Below are 20783 nucleotides of genomic sequence, written 5' to 3' on the forward strand. Positions count from 1 at the left end.
ACTTAACAGAAGGCATTTCATTTAATCCTCCCAACAACCCTGGGCCACACCACTGGGGAGGAAAATGAGGCTCGGGGAGCTTGGGTGCTCCCCTCAATCACATGGAACAAAGCTGGGATGCAAACCCCAGTCTTCTGGTCCTCAAAGCTCATGCTCCTTCTGCCAGACCCTTGCCTCCAATTTTAGAGAGAATTCATTTTATTCAGGGAGATAGGCTAGAGTCTTCTGCAAAGAAGGGTGCTATCATTTTTTCAGGGGCAAATCTATGTGTTATGTGGCTGCTTGAGAGGTCAGGATAAAGGCTATTGACCTTGACCATGAACCATGATAACCTCTGGAGACTGAGGGGAGGAGGTGTAGGGCGAGGTGAACGGCTGTATGTTTAGGCAAATGCTCTTCCAAGCTAGGCTGGGATTTAGAGCTCCGTTGTATCTTCTTATTGTCTCTTTGGTATGTCTCTAAAGAGGTTCAGGGACGTATACAATTAAAGAACCCCTGGGGTCAGCTGGGATGTAGTCTTAGTTACCTTTTGGGGTGGTTAGACATGAGGGGAGGCTATGATGGGCAAGGACCCAGGGGTGCTCATATCCTGCTCTGCCAATCACTCTCCACGCACTGGGAAGGTGCCTAAGGCAGCTTTACACCGAGCGTAAGAGAAAAACTAGAATTAAAGTTCCACTTTGTTAATATCTGGGTAAGTATATTAGCAGCTTTCTGCGAAAAGTTTCTCCAAGCCATCTCCTCTTCTTCAAATCAAACTGAGGGACCAGAATGTCCATGTGTGCTTGCTAGGAAAAAGAGGTACTCAGGCCCATGGGAGGTCCACTTCTCTGAGTGGAAGAGAGAAGAGGCAGACTGACTTGCCCTGAAGAACTAGGCATGTTAGGAGATGCAAGAGAGGGAAGAGAAAACATTTAAGGTATGGTAACCCTACCCAAGGGTAGAATGAGGCCAGACCTCGTCTCACACTCTGACCAGGAGTTGGCTGATCTTCCTCCCTGCCAGGGAGCTATGAAGGGTAGGGCAGAGACCTCCCTGGCATGATGAGAGGGTGATAAAGACCAGCCTTCCTCTACACAAGTTTCTCCTCTCTGGGTCGTGCCTCCCCATCCATAAAAGGTCATGGGGCGTCACTGACTAACCATGTTGGTTCCATATGGGCCTGTCATTCTGGCCATACTGACTTGGATGCACCGGCCAGAGTTCTTGTCCTACAAATATGCAATTCACATTGGTGGGGAGTCAGTCTTGTTGCGTGGCTAGGCTTATAATATGTGAACTCTGGGATTCTAGGTGGCATCTTCTAAATACCCCAAGGGCCAAGTTGCAGAGAGTGTAAATTTTTTCCAGAAGTGAAAAATGAAGCAAATGCACAGAGAGAAGCAAGCACAAGGATGCAGGGAACATCCTGATGGCTTTTTCTACCCTGTTCTAGATCTTTCTGAGGTTCCGCTGCATCTCTTTCCTGAGGCTCCATGCGACACATTTGTTTCCTGTTAATACACTTCTTTTTGCTTAAGCTAAGGACTCTGTTCCTTGAAATTAAAAGAATTATGTTCGAATACAGTTAGTAAATAGGCTTTAAAAAAAGACAGATTATTCCATGCCATGAACTGTACAGTGTTCCTTCTCTAATACTATTTTATTTATTCTTTTTTAAAAAAATTTTATTTATTTATTTATTTATTTTTGGTTGTGTTGGGTCTTCGTTTCTGTGCGTGGGCTTTCTCTAGTTGCGGCAAGCAGGGACCACTCTTCATCGTGGTGCGCGGGCCTCTCACTGTCGCGGCCTCTCCTGTTGCGGAGCACAGGCTCCATTCGCACAGGCTCAGTAGTTGTGGCTCACGGGCCCAGTTGCTCCATGGCATGTGGGATCTTCCCAGACCAGGGCTCGAACCCATGTCCCCTGCATTGGCAGGCAGACTCTCAACCACTGCGCCACCAGGGAAGCCCTATTTTATTTATTTTTAAAAATCCTTGTACTCTTAAAAACTGGGCCCCCAAACATGACAAGACTGCATTCATCAGCAATCTCACTTCTGGTTATTTATCCTAGAGAAATGAAAACTTATGCTTACACAAAAAGCCGTACACAGATGTGTACAGCAGCTGTGTTCATACTGCCAAACGCTGGAAACAACACAAATGTCTTTCAGTGAGTGAATGGATAAACTGAGGCACATCCATACAAGGCAGTACTAGTCAGCAATAAAAAGGAACAGGTTACTGATATATGAACGACCTTGGATGTTTCTCAAAGGCATCATGCAGCAGGGAGGAATTCATCCTCAGAAGGTCACGCTCGGTCTGATTTCATTTAGGTGACATTCTCAAAAAGACAAAACTACAGTGATGGAGAGCAGATCAGTGGTTGCTGGGGAACAGGAATGGGGAGAAGGTGTGACAATGAATGAGGGCAGTGGGGGGGATTTTTCTGGGTGATGGATGAACTGTTCTGTATTCTGATCGTGGTGGTGGTTACACAAATGTATGCATGTGTTAACGTTCATAGAAATGGACACGAAAGGAAAAAGGTCGATTTTATAGTATGATAATTTAAAAATAAAATTAAAAAATATAGCAGGGCTGCGATCAGCTGTGTTGGTTTACTTTTAGTTTTCTCTTATGCTACTATGATTCATCAGTCATGAACATGCTGGGAAAAATCAGGTATGAAATTATGAACCTTTCGCTTTGTCCTGATGTCATTCCCCTCTTTTACCAACTGCACAGGCATGAGTTGGAGCTACTGGAATACGCCTTGTGAAGGAACAGATGCAGTTGGTGAGAAGGGGGTGAGAGTTGGTGTGGCAGGGACACCCGCCCTCACTGTGGACAGAAGCCCAGCCCCTGCCCTGTCAGTGCCTCTGCAGTCTTGGAAGAAGCTCTCCACACCTCCATGTGGTCACATTGCTTCCTTCCATCTTTGCCTCTAAGCACTTCCCTCCCTCCCCTTCTGTCTGAGAAAGATCTGGTGTCATCTCCCTTTAAATCAGTGGTTTTCAATCTTGACTGTGCATTGGAATCACCTGGGAAGCTTGATAAAATCCTGATGCCCAGGCCAGGTCCCGGACCCATGAACTCAGACTCTCTGGGGAAGGGCTCAGGCAACAGTATTTTAAAATCTCCCTGGTTGATTCCAATGTGCAGCCAAGACCAACCGGCACTCACCCACACAGGTCTTGGGAAACACAGTTTATTCATTTACTTACACCAGACTGCAGGGGAGATGCCAGCTCCTGCTGGTGTTGTGTTTCTGACTTGCTCTGGAGGACTCCCTTCCTTTGGGGGCTCCTTGCTCTGATTTGCTTCCTGTGTCTCCAGCCTGTGAACATTGTCACTACCATTCTCCCCCTCTGCTCAGCCCTTTGGGATGGACCACTGGAGTGACAGTCTGTCCAGCTTTTAGATTCATAAGGATGCAGCCTGGGGCTCTGGCGGGGAGGGGGTTAGGTTTGTAGGAGTTAGGACCTGTCTCAGCTGCCCCGTGGGTTTGGAGCTCCGATCTCCACCCTTGTGGACAGGGTGAGTTCTGCCTCCGGGCTCCCGAAACATCTTGTCTACACCTCTGTCACAACACTGACCATACCCATTGCTGCCTTTACGTGTCTGTCCCAGATCTGTTTGGGGGGAATCACTCCAAGCCTTGAGAGGACCATGGGATTGATCCTGTTTCTTCAAGTCCAGGACATTTAGAAACAAAATCTCGGCGCTGGGCCTAATCCCCTTCAGCTCCTGTCCTGGGCGCTGGATCCTGCTTCTCATGCCCCTGACTCCCAGCTCATGTGGGACTGCAGTTGCCACATGCCGGTCCCGGGAGTCCTGACTGCTTCAGCTTCTCCTGGCTTCGGATGCTGCCTATCAGGTTATGGTCACGAATTCCTTCCTTGATGGTCTTGCTCTCCATCACCTTCTCCCCTCCTCCTCCTCCTCTTCTTCCTCTTCCGCATGCTTCAGGCCCTCAGGGATCCAGAAAGACTGACAGAGGAATTCATTTCTCAGGTGTGATTTAACTAGTTGTAAGAAGCATGTCCTCCCCTCCCTTCTTCCCAAGTCTCCTACCCTCCATATCCAGGGCTCACTGTCTGGTGTAGGTAAATGAATAAATTCCAATGCAGCATGAGGCATGTCCTAAGAGAGGGTTGTATAAGAAGCTGTAGGAGATAACAGAAGGAACACTTGCCTCCATAGATGTGTGTGTGGGGGAAGGGTTCACACGGGATGTATTCAAGGGGGGTTTTGAAGGATGAATAGGAGTTCATCAGTAGACAAGGGGGAAAGGGCGTGCCAGGAAGAGGGCACAGGTCAGGCAACAGCATACCTAAAGAAGCAACAGGCAACTTGTCCCTGTCTGATTTCTTTCTGAACTCTCTTTCATTCAAAATCATCTCTGCCCTTAGACTTTGTGGGGGAAAAACTACTCTACTGAGATAGATGATTTAAAATGAAAATCTCTTTTACTTCCCTTCTGAGGGGTCAGTGGCCAAACAATTGCAATTTAGGAAGAAGGCTTTACTTAAACCAACATTTGATGAACTTTCAGAAAGGAATATTTGAGGAAAGTATAATTCACAGGTTTTCCAAGTTAACTCCTCCTTAGTCTTTGTCTTAACTTGAAGACATTCTTTGTCCTAAAAAGAAACAGTCACTGGCCTTGGAGTTGGCTTTTGCAGCTGTGCAGCCTTTGAGGTGTGCAGCAATGGCCTGCACCACCTGTTCTTCTATAAGATAGCAGCAGCAGCCTCAACCGCAATGGCAGAGCCAAAAAATGTGAACCCACATCTTCCTCAGAGACCAAGGATGAGCCTGAGGAATGGGACTGTCTGGTCAGAACTTGGTAGGTGAGCAGATGTGAGGACTAATGGAAAAGGAGGGGCCCAGGATGACCTCCAGGCTTGTATGATGGGGTGTGGTGGGGGTGATGGGCCAGTTGCTGGATTGAAGAACCCATTCTCCAGAGCATATTGATGGGAGGCTGGAGAGGGAGGCTTGGAAACAGGCAGAACCCAAGGATTTCTAAAATGTAGGAAGCAGGAGCCGTGATAATTTCTTGCAGCAGGAATCTTCTGGGCTGGGAGCTGCTGCTGGGAGATAAGATGGTGGAATAATGTTCTTTGGCTGCAAACAGTAGCAACAATTATATAGCTACATTGGAAAGATAACAAATTTTGTTGTGAGATACCAAGGATTAGTACATTAGACCCCAAGGCTTAGGCTCAAGGGGATGTGTGGGAAAGCTCTTGGTGAGTTCCACATTGGCAACTGGGTTGCAGGGAGAATGGGCTGCCATCTGCACTCTTTTCACACCTGGCTTTATGCAGCATCACAGGGGGCCTTGTGCAATCCCATGTGGACCCATCAGTCTTGTGTCTAACATGTGTTTACACTTCCCCCAAATGGCCATTTTTAGATACTCCTGGGGTCAGAGGTGTGAATGACACAGGTACAGATTGCTCTTGGAAGCTTGACACTAAGGAAGAAGTCTTGGCAGCCCTGGACTTGGGCTGTTTGGGCAGGAATTCCAGATCATGGTTTCAGACACTCAGAGCATGGTTTGGAGGTGGGGAGTAGGTATGGGCCGGGGGGACTGTGGACTTCTCACCCCGTGGGGAGGGCTGTGGCCAGAGGAGAGCAGTATAGGGCCTGGAAAGTTCACGGTCCAGAACAGGGGCCCTCTTGCCTGTGTCTAAGAGAATACTACTTGGAATTACACTAACCAATATGGTAGCCATGGGTCACATGTGACTATGTACATTTAAATTCATTAAAATTAAATTACATTTAAATTCAATTCCTCAGTTGCTTTAGACACATTTCAAGAGCCCCATGTGGCTCATAGCTACCACACTGGACATCACAGATACAGGTTCTTTCCATTTTCATAGAAAGTTCTACTGGACAGCACTGGTCTGGAGGCTCAGAGAAGTTGAGTGATTTGTCCAGAGTCACAGAGTAGATAGGTCTGGGGCTGAAATTTGATGAAAGTCTGTCTGATTCTAAATCCTCTGTTCCCTTTCCTTCCCTGACCTTGAAAAAACTAACTTTACCTCTCCCAGCCTGTTCCTTTATCTGTAAAACAAAAGTAAACCCCTCAAATGGCGGGGATGAAGATTAAGTGAGATCATGTCTATAAAATGCTCACAACAGAGTAGATTGTTGGTTCTCAGTAAATTTGATTTCCTTCTCCAGCCTCAGCAGGTTTGGGAAAAGAAGTAGTGGAAGGACTAAGAACCTCTTTCTACTTCAAATACTCAAAATAAGAGAAAGATGGTTTGAAAATGGATGAAAGACGCTCCCTGGTAAACACTTCAATGATTATGCACCTACGTTGGAAAGACAACTAATTTTGATGTGAGATACCAAGGATTAGCTAATTAAACTCCAAAGCCAGAATTTTTGTTTGAAAGATAAAAATAATTTCACATGCAACTGGGGCTTTTTTTTTTTTAAAGGTGTGGGGAGTATATTCATTTTCTGATTATTTATAACTGAGAGACAGGGAAGAATCCATTAGATGTTAAAGCTCCACACTTAATAGCTGAATCCATTTTCTTATAAATGCTACTTTCAAAATTAAAAAAGACATGCTTCTGAAAATGTGTTATCTTAGAGTGCAAAGTTATATAGACTTGACTCGCTGTAAGGATGCTGGTCAGAGCTTTTGCCCTCCTGCTCTGTGAACTTGAGAGTTCCTCTCCCCTCTCTAGGCTCATGGTCCCCTCTGGGAAGAGAGGGATGGATGAGGGCCTTTCACCTCTGATGACACAAATCTTTTATAAAGAAAAATCTTTAAAAAAAATTATTTAAAAAATTAGAAGTAGCTGGCTTTATTTTTCATACATCACCAGTGCTTAGACATGTTTAAGAAACATCCTGTCTACAGGGGAAGATTTTTGTGCCATTTATTTGTAAAAGTGGGAGATGGGAGTTTTTTTCATGTTTCGCTACCTCATTGATGAAGAAAAATGAGAATTTGCTCTTCTAGATGAAAAGAGAATGTATGTGTCCTTCACTGAGAGAAGTTTCCTAATACCCATAATGCTGCAGATATCCATTCATTCATTCATTCATTCATCCACAGAGTCAAAAAATATTTATTTAGCTCTGATATTGTGGACCAGGCACTGGGGAGGCAACAATGAGCAAAGTAGACAGAGCTTTTGCTCATGGAGCTTACATTCTAGGCTGGGAAGACAGATCAGCAACAAGAAAAGAATTAAAGATGTGTCAGGTGTGCAATGTGTCAGGTGGTGATAAACACACTAAAAAGCAGAAATCAAAGGTGAGTAGATAAAGTATGTTGTGGCTGGGGAAGGCTGGTATCCTAGATGGGGGATCAGGGGAGACTTCTTTAAGGAGGTGACATTTGAGTAGATTCTTGCATGAAATGAGGATGTGAGTCTGGTGCTAGAATGTTCCAGACAGGGGGTACAGCAAAAGCAAAATCTTGAGATGGGAGAAGACTTCATAGGTTTGAAGAACAGAAAGGCTGATGTGGGTGAGAACCAGGGGTTGAGCAGGTAGAGCAGGGGGGAGGAGGAAGAGGGAGAGACCAGAGCATGACCGGGGACTAGATCAGAGATCAATCAGCAAACTATAGCCTGTGGGCAAATCCAGCCTGATGGCTGAGTTTTTAAATAAAGTTTTATTGACACACAGCCACCCCTGTTCATTTACTCTTGTCTGTGGCAGCGTTCACACTGCAATGGGACGTAAGTAGCTGTCACAGAGACCTTATGGCTTGCAAAGCCTGAAATATGTACTATCAAGCCCTTCACAGAGAACATTTTCTGTCTCCAGCTTTAGACTATCATTTCACCTTATTTTCAAACTTGCTATGCCATCATAACATCTCATAAAACAGAATATAGCTGGTTCTTTTTCCTTACACAATTGAGCATCTCTGTAGTCTAAATGACCTACATTTGAATCTATTTCTAGCACATTATGCTTTCCATTTGATCTACCCTCCTTTTTCTCTGCTTATCTTTTTCTGGATTATTCCATTTCTTTGTATCAGTGTATTTTTCCCTCACTTTTGGTTTGTTGATTAAAGAGACACAAATAAAATTGTATGGCCGAGAAATGTCTTGATTAGGTTTTGAATCTGAAATTTTATTTTCCACTAAGACAAAGCAAAATAATTGAACGGTTGAGAAAAGCAACAACATTGAACTCCCAATCTGAGAACTGGCCTTGCAAACTAAGAAATCCATAGAAAGCAAAAAAAAAAGAAGAACAATCCAAAATTAACTAAGAATGTAATAACTGAAGGCTTTGTTGTCTACTATAATATCTGGAATTGGTATCAGTTAGAAATGATAACCTCCATATTTTTTCCAATTTTTTTTTATTATGAATTCTGGTAAAAGACACCGACATAAAATTAACCATCTTAATCATTTTTAAGTGGCCAGCTCAGTGGCCTGAAATACATGCACAATGTATCACCTTCACCATCATCCATCCCCATAACTCTTCATCTTGTAAAATTGCAACTCTGTCCCCATTAAACAAGCAACTCCCCATTCCCCTCCCCCCAGCCCTTGGCAACCACATTGTATCTTCTGACTATTGAAATTCTGAAGATTTCTTTTTCCTTTTTGAATCAAATGTAAATAAGATCTATATATTGTAATGGTTTGACTTTGCAAACTTTTTTTTTTTTTAAATATTTATTTATTTATTTATGGCTGTGTTGGGTCTTCGTTTCTGTGCGAGGGCTTTCTCCAATTGTGGCAAGTGGGGGCCACTCTTCATCGCAGTGCGCAGGCCTCTCACTTTCGCGGCCTCTCTTGTTGCGGAGCACAGGCTCCAGACGCGCAGGCTCAGCAGTTGTGGCTCACGGGCCCAGCCGCTCCGCCCCATGTGGGATCTTCCCAGACCAGGGCTCGAACCCGTGTCCCCTGACTGACAGGCAGATTCTCAACCACTGCGCCACCAGGGAAGCCCCATGCAAACTTTTTTTTTCTGACTGAGTCATGTAACACATTTCAGCAAAATAAAAAGTTTTCCCCTTGAAGTGTTGTTATTGTGCTGATTAGTTTTTCTATATGGTTCTTACCGCTTCAAGCCTGAGCTAAATGTCCTCACAAGATGTTTGCTTGGGTTGGGTTGTCTGTAGGTTTCATCTCCCTGAATCCATCTCTGGGAACTTCTGGCCCCTTCCATGCTGGATGGGTGCCCCCTGTGCCTGGCGCACAGCTTGCCTCCTGCCATCTCCCTTCTCCCCTCCCTGAGGATTTCCTCCTCGTCCTCCTGTTTCCTGCACCCTGTCTTCCCCTGTCTGGGCTTGCCACCTCCTTTTTTGAAACAGCACACTCTCAAGCTGCTTCCTGAGGACAGGTGCATGAGTGTGCTGAGACCTTGCATTTCTGAAAATATTCTTAATCTCTATTCACACTCAATTAGCAATTTGGCCGGCTCTAGAATTCTCTGCCCGAATTTATTTTTCTTTGGAACTTTGAAGGTATTCACTGTTGTTTACCAGTTTGCAGTTGAACAATCCACAGCAATAGTTATGCCTGATCTTTTGGATGTCACAATTTCCTTGCTGGAAGCTTGAGAGATATTTTTCCCCCCAAAGTTCTGAAATTTCACGATTAGGTGCTTTGGCATTGGTCTATTTTATTCCACTGTGTAGGGCCCTGGGTGGTGGGTTCTCTCCACCTGGACTCTCCTATCTGCCTGAGAAATTTTCTTGAATTATCCTGATGAAGATTTTCTCCCCTCTATTCTCCCTCCCTCGTTTTTTTTTTTTTTTTTTCTTCTTCCTGAACTTCTTATTGTTTGAATTGTTCTTATTGAATAAGAATTGTTTGGGTTTCCTGATCCTCTTAAAAAATCTTCTACTTCTTTGTTCTAATGCTTATTTTGGGGGGGTGGGAGGCAGATTTCCTCAAGTCTTATCTTCCAAACCTGCTATTGAGTTTTTTTTTTTTTTTTTTTTAAATTAATTTATTTATTTATATTTATTTTTAGCTGTGTTGGGTCTTCGTTTCTGTGCGAGGGCTTTCTCTAGTTGTGGCAAGTGGGGGCCACTCTTCATCACGGTGCGCAGGCCTCTCACTATCGTGGCCTCTCTTGTTGCGGGGCACAGGCTCCAGACGCACAGGCTCAGTAGTTGTGGCTCACGGGCCCAGTTACTCTGTGGCATGTGGGATCTTCCCAGACCAGGGCTCGAACCCGTGTCCTCTGCATTGGCAGGCGGATTCTCAACCACTGCGCCACCAGGGAAGCCCTGCTATTGAGTTTTTAATTTGTACTCTTTCCAAGATTTTTTTTTGTTCTCTGTTTCTTTTTATAGTATCCAATTTCCATATCTTTCCATGTGTTTCTGAGGATATTAATGGTAGCAAAGAACATGGAGATCTTCATCAGCAAGGGCATCCAGATACTTGGAAAACAAAATACCTACTGTGGGTGAAGAGGCAGGCCAGTGAGGAGGAGGGAGCCTGTTGGGAGGGAGGGATGAGAAAGAAAGAAGGGAGAAAGATGCAGTTGCTAGGAGTGATGGATTCTGGAGACAGTGGTGGGTAAAGGGATTTTAAAGGAAATCTTGCTTGGTTTTGTGACATGCAATTTCCCCTTTGCATGCTCTCGAAGAGATCTTGGAATACAGACCTGCCTCGCTTTTCAAGGCTTTCATAACTGTACTTGTATTTCTTTTGGATGCGACCCAAAGTCGAGGCTGCCTTTAGGGCAACCCATTTTTACTTGGATTGCACTGGATTCCCTGGGGGATCTGATTTCACCAGGGACCTCAGCTGGGAAGTTACTCTTCTCCATAGATGGGGTGGATTACAACCATCCTTGTCAGACTCCCAGCAGTTTTCTAAATGGCACAGTGAACTATATGTCCAGGCAAGTAGAGTTGCCATTTCTAGACCATCACTAACTAGCAAAGGGCATTTTTCAGAGAGCCTTGGAGGAAGCAGAGGTCTCTAGGAAGGGACTCCATGTGGTTGTACTTAGAGGACTTCTGAGCATGGACGATAACAGGGGAAACTGAGGGACACAACAGGACAAAGCAGCGCCTCAGAATAGATGGGTTATTTATATGCAGACAGAGATTTGCAGCAAACCCGGAAATCCCAGAAGAATACAAGACACACACTGGACCTCAACAGATCTGAGCACACAGAGTCTCTTCGCCTCATCTTCCTATACGATTTCACCAACTGCTTAGTAAGAAGAAAATGGAAATTAATATCAGACCTCGGTTGCGGAGGATTAGTAGTTACTATTTATGATAGATGGGAATCCAAGCATGACCTCTTTCTTAGAAAGCTTGCACAGATGGCTGGCTGCTGGTCAAGAAAGAAATCAGGAATTTTGAATCCTGGGTCACTTGCTTACGTTGGGTACATGCTTATACTCTTTCCACTCAGTGCAGAGTATGGACGTGGTGCTTCTCACTAGTTTGTTGCCTTCATGAGGTCTCCTGCCACAGAGCTCACTGACAAAAAGTATGTATAGTATGGTCCTATTTTTGAAACTTTTTTTCTGTATATACCCAAGTATATTTGGATAGAAAAAAGACAAGAAGGTATAACATAGAAATAGGCACAGTATTATTTGGATCAGCAAGGCTATGCATGGCTTAAAATTTTTCTTTTAGCATGTCTATATTTAAAAAAAATTTAATGTGAAGTGATTACTTTTATAGTAAGATTAAAAGTTAATATTTCAATAATAATAATAATAATAATGGCTGGGTCACACCAGCTGACATTTGGCGGCTGCTCGCCCTGTGCCAGGCACCCTGCTGGGAATCTCACAGGCATCATCCCATTTCTTTCTCACGGTATCCAATGAAGTAGGGGTTCTCCTTACACTCTTCCTGCAGAGGAGGAAACCCTGAATGGGAGGTCACCTACCTAGGCTCATGCAGCTGGTGAGAGGCAGAATTGGGCTTTCTGACTCCAAATCTCATGTTTTGTTAATTTTTGTTTGTTTACTCTTATCCTCCTGAAATGTTTCCTAAGGAAATGCTATGCAATGAAAGATGGGCAATGCAACTTTCTTTTTTCAATGCAACTTTTTTTGCCCCCCAAAGATGTTGCATCTTCTGAAATGACAACTTTATAAGCAATATGTCTGCACATGGCACAGTGTGGAAGGAAATTACATGTGTAAAATGATCCTTTTAGGCTGGACAGGTTATACAGCCTATATTTTATTTCCTTTTGATTCCCACTCTGTCCTTTGTGGTGATAGATGTTTTAGTCCTAGGATAAGAAATGCAATTTAAAAAACGATGTCTCTGAAAAGCCAGTGTTTTCTTGGCATATCAGCAAAGTGCAAAATCCCTAGCATTTTAAAACAAAATATGGCAGACACTGTCCTGGCAGCCTTTGGAGCCCAGAGCCATAATCTCAGGTTTTTCGAAAAGTAAGCCAGGAAAAATGCTATTCAGACCTTTGGATCTCTGATGAGAGTATCTTTCCTGTATCCCCAGGACAATGTGTGTTGTTATCATGACTCTCCAGAGCCTAAAAGGTCATGCCTTCCCCATGTCTGCAGCAGGCTAAGCCCAGCTTTGCTGGGGAATTTCCACAGTGTCTTCATTTCTGCCTGGGCCACGATCACTTCTGAGCCTCAAGTATAGGACTTAGAAAAATGAAGCTGGTCTTTTTTAGGAATCATTTTCTCAGACCATTTAAGTTATTTCTCTGGCGGGTTATTTAGGTCTTTCTGACCAGGTCATATTTCAACCCAGAAAGTGATGCACATGAACTTCAGAAGAATATGTCTGTTCAACCGTTAGGAGACCTGAGAAGTTGTGTCACATCTCCCCACCCTTAATGTCCTCATAGCTTATCATCCATTCCCTTTATCAATCCATTCTCTACATACCCCAGAGTGAATTTTCTAGGAAACAAAACCCCTCATCAGATGGATCTTGTGTTTTACATCATTCAATGGCTTCCAGTTCTTCGAGGATGAAGTCCAGCCCTGTCAGCACGGCATTCAAGGCTCTTCTGTGCCAGACATTTTTGCCAGTCTCACTGGTAGCAAATGCCCCTCCCCACTCACCTGCATCCTATCCATTGAAAACCACTTGCTTTCTCTTATTTATGTCACACACTCTGAAGCTCTGTCTTTGTTCATGTCGTTCCTGGTGCCTGGAATGCTTGCCTGACTCCTGATCCGCCCAGAAAACTCACCAGGATTCTATTAAATTGAGCTCAAACGCAACGACCTCTAGGAAGCTTTTCCTCCAACTCCTTCCCTCTGCTTCTCCATTTCACCTCTTCCACTGAATTACTTCCTCCTGTCCTCTGCACCCCACTTTACCCTGTCCACCCTTCTGGTGCAGCACTCGGCTTGCTGTTTTGTGATTATGACAGAACAGTTGTTAACAGCATAGATTTTAAAGTCAGATGGACCCGGGTTAGGATTCCCCAGGTGGACCCAGATTTCCGTCTGTTGGCTGTGTGGCTTTGGATAGTTTATTATTGCACCTCTCTCAGAGTTAGTTCCCTCTCTATGAATTGGGGCATAATAGAACCTCCTTTCAAGGTTGTAAAGATTAAGTGAGATCATGCATGCAAAGTACCGGCATGGCACCTGGAATACAGAAGCTCTCAACTCATGGCAGCTGCTGTCACTTCTGTCATTGATTGCCTCTGTGTGTGTGATCACGTGATCCTTAAGAGCGGAATCGTGCCCGGTTCGTATCTATAACATAAATGCTCAGCACAGGGCCTGGCTCAGAAAACGTTCTGGATTGTGGAATGCAAAGCCCCGGTGGAGGGTTGCCATCTCTGTTTGAATAATGGAAATTAATATTCCAATCACAATGTGCATGTGTACGGGTGTCTAGCACCATGCTAAGTGCCACAGCTTGGCCTCAGATCCCACCAGGAGCCCATATTTGCAATGCTAACTCCATTTCCCCACCACTCCTGCAGGCTCTTTGCAAATTTTATGCCTTGAAGATTAGAGACTAACACTTGTGTTTGAGCCCAAATTCACATTTTACTTTCAAATGCTCCTTGATTCATCTAGTTTCTAAAAGTGGTCCTTATTCTCCCAGAATTCCCTCATATTCAGGAAATTGGGCAGAAGCCAAAACATGGACAGGAAAAGCAAAATTATTTCCTGGTATAGCTGAAGGCTTCTGCAAAGAGCATGGTTTGGGGACCTTTGGAGAAAATCTCTTCCTGGGGTCACAGAGCCTGGACAGGAAAGCTGGTTCTGGGTGGCCCAGCTCTGCCTTCACTGCCTGTGAGGTTCCAGTTAAGTCACCTGTAACCTCTTGAGCGTGATTCTGTGAAGTGTGTGTGGAACTTTGTCTCCCCAGGGCCCAGAGAGTTGTTTGGCACAGAGCAGGTGCTCAGTTAGTGAAAAATGATTGAAGGTCATGTTTGATAGGATTATCCTGATGGGGACTCAGTGGGAGCCCAGTTCTCCCCATGGCTGCTCAGGTGAGATGGTGGGACCTGCCTGATTGCAATACATATGTGTCAGGGGATGGCGGAGTCTCTTTGCAGAGAACTGACCCCAAGGGAGGAAGGTACTAGGGGTGGCTGAGGTGGTTGCTAAGTAACCAAGTCTTAGTCATTAGAGGGAAGTGAGGCTCGTACGTAGACTGTGCAGCGACATACCTACTACTCCATATGCCCCTGGACCAGCTGCCTGGGTGTACGACTGGACTCTAGCAAGAGACTGTATGCACTGTAGTGAAAAAAGGAAGGAGCGCTTTCACAGTTGTCCGTGTAACATCTTGGGGTCCAAGCAGTTCTGGGTGGGGTCCCTTTCTTAGCCAAAGAGAGAGAGCCATTCTTCTGGCCCACTTTGCCATGCACTCCCATGACCCTTGACCCAGAGTGAGTTTGAGGCATCTCTAGTGGGCAGCAGACTGCTCTGGTCAGTGAGGAAAGGCCCTGCCCCCCAGAGCAGAGCTGCAGTGCCAGAGCCAGCAGCCTGTGTCTAGCACAGCATCCACCGCTCCTGCTGCAGTCACTCTGGGGAGCTGCTTTCCCAAAGAGGCAGCCGGAGGCAGGAAAATGGTACCTAGAGGGCAAGCCGAGAGATGTAGCAGCCCCAGTGGAAACCTCTGGGTCCAACGATCAATCTTTATGGCTGGTACGTGCTGGCAAACCAGGGAAGACCACAGGGCAGGGGGTGGGGGATTTCTGTGTTCAGTAGAGTGGCGTAGAGACTGGTGGTGGTGCCAGTGGAGACGTGAACTTAAGACTTAAGAGGATATTTCTGCAGTGTGAACCGGGGAGCCTGGTGGAAGAGCGGAGAGACTGCAGAGTTGGCAGGAACGGAGCTGGAACGTGAACACACAGGAGGATTGTCAGGGACCTTCTGGAACTACTTGGGGTGGGGACTTTGCTGGAGGCTGCTTGTCACGTGCCAGCCGTGGTGGCAATGAGCCAGGGCAGTTGGAGTCATTATTGTTCTCACTGACTACAATTACACTCATGGGTGAGAAGAGGTAAAGGACATTTGTGTGACAAGTTTGGGTACTTGCAAGCATAAGGTATAGTTGGCAATAATAATAAAAATAATAATAAACTAGGAGAAGATTTACCCTACACGATATCTAGCGTGTCCTCTTGCATTTAAACGTGATGAATCTCAGAAGAGCTTCCCTCGGAATAACAGTTGAGCTTCAAAACATATTCAAAAACATCTTCGATTTCCCTCATAATTAATTATGATTATAATTGTTCTCTCCCTGTTGTCATGCTCTACCAACTATGAGATGATGAGATTAGATTACAATTTGCATATATTAGACTTGAAATAAAACTTTCTTCCATTGTGTCAGCCTTCCTTGCAGGTTTAGCAATAGGAGATTCCCTCCTCCCTAGACCCCGACCTTCTGAGCCAGCTGGGTGGGTCGGCACAGGGCGGAGGAATGGCTAGAGTCATAGACCAGGAGTCTTCATCTGGGTTTCGGAAGTTTGGTGTTCAAGAGGGATGACATCAGGGGAGATGGGAAGGAGTTTCGGACAGAAGAATCAGCGTGGGCAGAGCAGGGAGGCTTGTGGAATGGCTCAAGCTTGCAGAATGGTGTATTGGGGGTCCTCCAGTAGAGAGCTGTACCGGCTGGGAATAAGCAGAGAGGGATATGGCTGCAGGAGATGAGAACTGCGAGGTGGGTTGGGAGCCGGTTGTGAAGGCACTGGGACAACATGCACCCGTTTCAACCTGCTCTACTCTGCCTCTTGTCTGCTTCGATGTACTGTTTAACCTTTGACTGTCCTTGGATCCCTTCTTTTTGCTGCTGCAAGCTCAGCATCCGATGCCTCTTCCTCCAACATTTAGCTCTGCTCCTTTTCTTGTCTCCACTCTAAGCTCAACCTGCAAGCTTCCTAGCTGGCAGTTAGGGGAGCAGTTTGATTATCTGGTGAAGTTAGTCCCTGTGGGTGGCAGCGGGAGAGGCAGAGCTGTTGTTGGGTCAATCACAGGGTGGGAGTCGACACTGGATGCCTGTTCTGGGGTCAGGTAGGTCATGCAGCCTCTCAGAGCCCCACCTGCTCACCTGTAAAGTGGGGCTGGTGATGTCCACTCACAGGGCTCCCTGGAGGCGATGGGCATCCCTCATACTCAGCCAACGCCTCTGGACAGAAAATTGGTGGATGGGAGAAACTGTCATGCAGCATTTGCTGAAACTAGCTTGGCCGACAGAAAACTACCATGAAGTGGGGACAAATCCAACAAAATGTTACTCTTCCGCCAGCTGCTGCATTTGTATCCGCGGCTTGAGAGGTGGGGCGTAATTGGCTCCTAGGAGAGCTGACCTTCGGCTGGGACGATGTCTTCATGGGCTTTTGCCGTGTGCAGGCGAGAATAGGCTTCTCTGGAGATGAAGCAGCAGTTGTGGATGTTAACTGGCTTTGGGAGCAGTTGAGAGGCTAGTGGCTTATGATAAGGGGAGAGCAGGAGAGAGAGGGCTTGGCTCTGAGTGGGAGGGCATGCTGGGAAGTGACAGCAATCTGGACCACAGAGAGACATGGCTGTGCATTTGACCTTCTAGACTTCAGAGCCTTGGTTTATAATATTAAGTGTCAATGTTTATTTTCTGGAAAAAAAGTATCCTTGTAAATCCACAGACTATCTGGAAAGATACATAAGGAACTAAAAGCAGTGGTTCCTTTTGGGGTCGGAAATTGGAGTGTGAGCAAGCATCACTTTAACGATATACCATTTTGTGTAAGTGTGCTAATAAAGTAGTTTCAAATATCAGTTATCTTGTTTTGCATTGGAATTTGCCTCTAATAGCCTCAAGCCTGGAGTAAACACCAAAGGAACCAGTGGCCCTCTCTTGGTGCTGCCTCCAGCACGTGATGGGAGGGTCTGGCTTCTCCACACCTGGGAGAAGGGGCCACCCTACGTCTGGGGCAGAGGGGAGATATAGAGGGTACACTAATGGGTGAGAATGAGTGACAGTCGTGGCCAGGGAACCTTCGGAAATGTTTAGAAGGAGGCTGGCTTTCCTGTGGTCCAAGAGGATGGGAACATGGGTTACTTTGCCTGGCAGTTATGTTATGGAAAGGGTGACCCCAGAAGGCTGGGAGGATGTGGAGCTCTCAGAGCAAAGCAGAATGCTATGTGAGAGAAGGACAAAGAAGAAAAGCTGAACATACTGCCCTGGCGCTAGTCTTCTCTTATTTAATCTTGGATAATCCTCACTTCCACACTACGGAGTGACTATTCTTATTCCTATCTTACTGATTAAGAAACGGAAGCTTAGAAGTAAAGTAATGTGCTCGAGGTTGAGAGATCCAGCTAACTCCAAGTTCAAAGCAGCCGCTCCATAGGAGAGCAGGAGAGGAAAAGGGAAGACAAGATGGAGATCTACAGGAGAAAATAGACGGGACTTGAACAGACCATTGAGAAACTGGCTCATTTTCCTGATGGTCTTGAATAATTCATGGATACTTCCAAAGTCTCTGATGTAACTTCCAAATTAGAGTATAGCACCTTTGAAAAAAAAAAAAAAAGTGTGCTTTGGAAGTTGGCAGGGAGTCTCTTTAAAAGTGCACTCTGGCAGAGAAGGCTGCCGGATGGGGCGGGTTAGGAGAGGAACTTGAGACTGAGTCATTTAGCGACTGCTCAGCCATTTCTCGAATATGAACATGGTGGTCACAGCTGTTTTCTGTAACAGCATCAATTGACTCACTCCCTGCTGTCCTGGTTTGAACTGATCGTGTGGCCAAGAGCAGAAAATCCGAACTAAACTGGCTTAGAAGATGTATTGCATCATTTTATTGACCAGTCCAGGGACAAGTAGTTTCACAAGGTGGCGAGGTCCGGGGCCCGGCAGGTGATTGAGACGCTCCATCTCTCAGCTCCTTGGAGAGCATCTCGTCTCAGGCATCCTTCTTCCCAGTCCCAGTCCCATGATGGTGACCAGGAGCTCCTGGGGCCACATCTCTCTTCATAACTGTCCAGCAGGAAAAAGAGAGGGCTTCTCTTTGGTTCCCTTGGATGAAGAGAAAGCTTTATCCCATTGGCTCATTGGATCAAACTGGTAACCTGCCCTGCAGGGTCTACTCGGGAAGCTTGGTTTACGTCAATCTTATCCATATCAGATGATCAAAGGGGAGGAGGCGTGAATCACCTAGCAGCTTACAATATTTTTCATGGCTGGAAGGCAGAGGTAGGTAGAAGGGACAGATACGTTTTTCTTATGGGCAGGCTACCCATGAGTGGGCCTACAGTTCTTGTCAATGGGGCGTGGAAACAAAGACAAAGTTCTGAATGGGAGCCCCAGCCTGAGCCAGCAGCCTAACCAGAGGCTTGGTTTCTTGAAAAGGACTCTGGTGAATGTTTTGGGGTCTCCTGGTGTTGGCAGATAAGCTGTGATGTATAACTGAACCCTTTATGTTTCTTCCCCCCAACTGTGAAAAATGTCAAATATTGTAATGATCAGCTGAATATTTAACACAAATTTAAAAATTAACATTTTTTTCCTTATTTCCTTTATGTATATGAACCCCTTTAAAGTCAGCTGTAGACACCAGGACACTTTTCCCATAACTGCTTCTTTTATGCATGTCCTAAAAATAAGGACGTTAGCCTTCATAATCATGACTTCATCACACCCAGGAAAATTAACACTCATTTTCTAATATCATCTGATACCCAGTCTCAGTTGTCCCTCAAAGTCTTTTTGGCTGTGTTTTCTTTGAACCAAGATCCAGTCAAGTTTCATGCCTTTATTCTCCAGTCTCTTTTGTTTTAGAACATGACCCCCACTTTTTTTTTTTTCTTTTTTCTTTCTTTTTTTTTTTTTTAACATCTTTATTGGAGTATAATTGCTTTACAATGGTGTGTTAGTTTCTGCTTTATAACAAAATGAATCAGTTATACATATATGTATATCCCCATATCTCTTCCCTCTTGCATCTCCCTCCCTCCCACCCTCCTTATCCCTCTAGGTAGTCACAAAGCACAGAGCTGATCTCCCTGTGCTATGCGGTTGCTTCCCACTAGCTATGTATTTTATGTTTGGTAGTGAATATAAGTCCATGCCACTCTCTCTCTTTGTGACATCTTACCCTTCTCCCTCCCCGTATCCTCAAGTCCATTCTCTAGTAGGTCTGTGTCTTTATTCCCGTCTTACCACTAGGTTCTTCATGACTTTTTTTTTTTTTTCCTTAGATTCCATATATATGTGTTAGCATACTGTATTTGTTTTTCTCTTTCTGACTTAACTTCACTCTGTATGACAGACTCTAACTCCATCCACCTCACTACAAATAATGCCATTTCATTTCTTTTTATGGCTGAATAATATTCCATTGTATATATGTGCCACATCTTCTTTATCCATTCATCCAATGATGGACACTTAGGTTGCTTCCATGTCCTGACTATTGTAAATAGAGCTGCAATGAACATTTTGGTACATGACTCTTTTTGAATTATGGTTTTCTCAGGGTATATGCCCAGTAGTGGGATTGCTGGGTCATATGGTAGTTCTATTTTTAGTTTTTTAAGGAACCTCCATACTGTTCTGCATAGTGGCTGTATCAATTTACATTCCCACCAACAGTGCAAGAGTGTTCCCTTTTCTCCACACCCTCTCCAGCATTTATTGTTTCTAGATTTTTTGATGATGGTCATTCTGACCGGTGTGAGATGATATCTCATTGTAGTTTTGATTTGCATTTCTCTAATGATTAATGATGTTGAGCATTCTTTCATGTGTTTGTTGGCAATCTGTATATCTTCTTTGGAGAAATGTCTATTTAGGTCTTCTGCCCATTTTTGGATTGGCTTGTTTACTTTTTTGTTATTGAGCTGCATGAGCTGCTTGTAAATCGTGGAGATTAATCCTTTGTCAGTTGCTTCATTTGCAAATATTTTCTCCCATTCTGAGGGCTGTCTTTTGGTCTTGTTTATGGTTTCCTTTGTTGTGCAAAAGCTTTTAAGTTTCATTAGGTCCCATTTGTTTATTTGTGTTTTTATTTCCATTTCTCTAGGAGCTGGGTCAAAAAGGATCTTGCTGTGATTTATGTCATAGAGTGTTCTGCCTGCCTCTGTTTTCCTCTAAGAGTTTGATAGTGTCTGGCCTTACATTTAGGTCTTTAATCCATTTTGAGTTTATTTTTGTGTATGGTGTTAGGGAGTGTTCTAATTTCATTCTTTTACATGTAGCTGTCCAGTTTTCCCAGCACCACTTATTGAAGAGGCTGTCTTTTCTCCACTGTATATGCTTGCTCCCTTTATCAAAGATAAGGTGACCATATGTGCATGGGTTTATCTCTGGGCTTTCTATCCTGTTCCATTGATCTATGTTTCTGCTTTTGTGC

At 44.8% G+C, this 20783-nt stretch overlaps 1 long non-coding RNA gene across 1 annotated transcript; it reads right to left on the reverse strand.

Annotated features, from left to right (window-relative positions):
- Nucleotides 1-1661: 1661 nt before the first annotated feature.
- Nucleotides 1662-20482, reverse strand: LOC309658279. The gene is made up of 2 exons (XR_014262170.1): nucleotides 8962-20482; nucleotides 1662-8655 (listed from the first exon to the last, which is right to left on the reverse strand). It is a non-coding gene; the product is annotated as an uncharacterized lncRNA (long non-coding RNA).
- Nucleotides 20483-20783: the final 301 nt, after the last annotated feature.

Source organism: Balaenoptera physalus, assembly GCF_965194825.1.
Source record: "Balaenoptera physalus genome assembly, chromosome: 3".
NCBI lineage: Eukaryota > Metazoa > Chordata > Mammalia > Artiodactyla > Balaenopteridae > Balaenoptera > Balaenoptera physalus.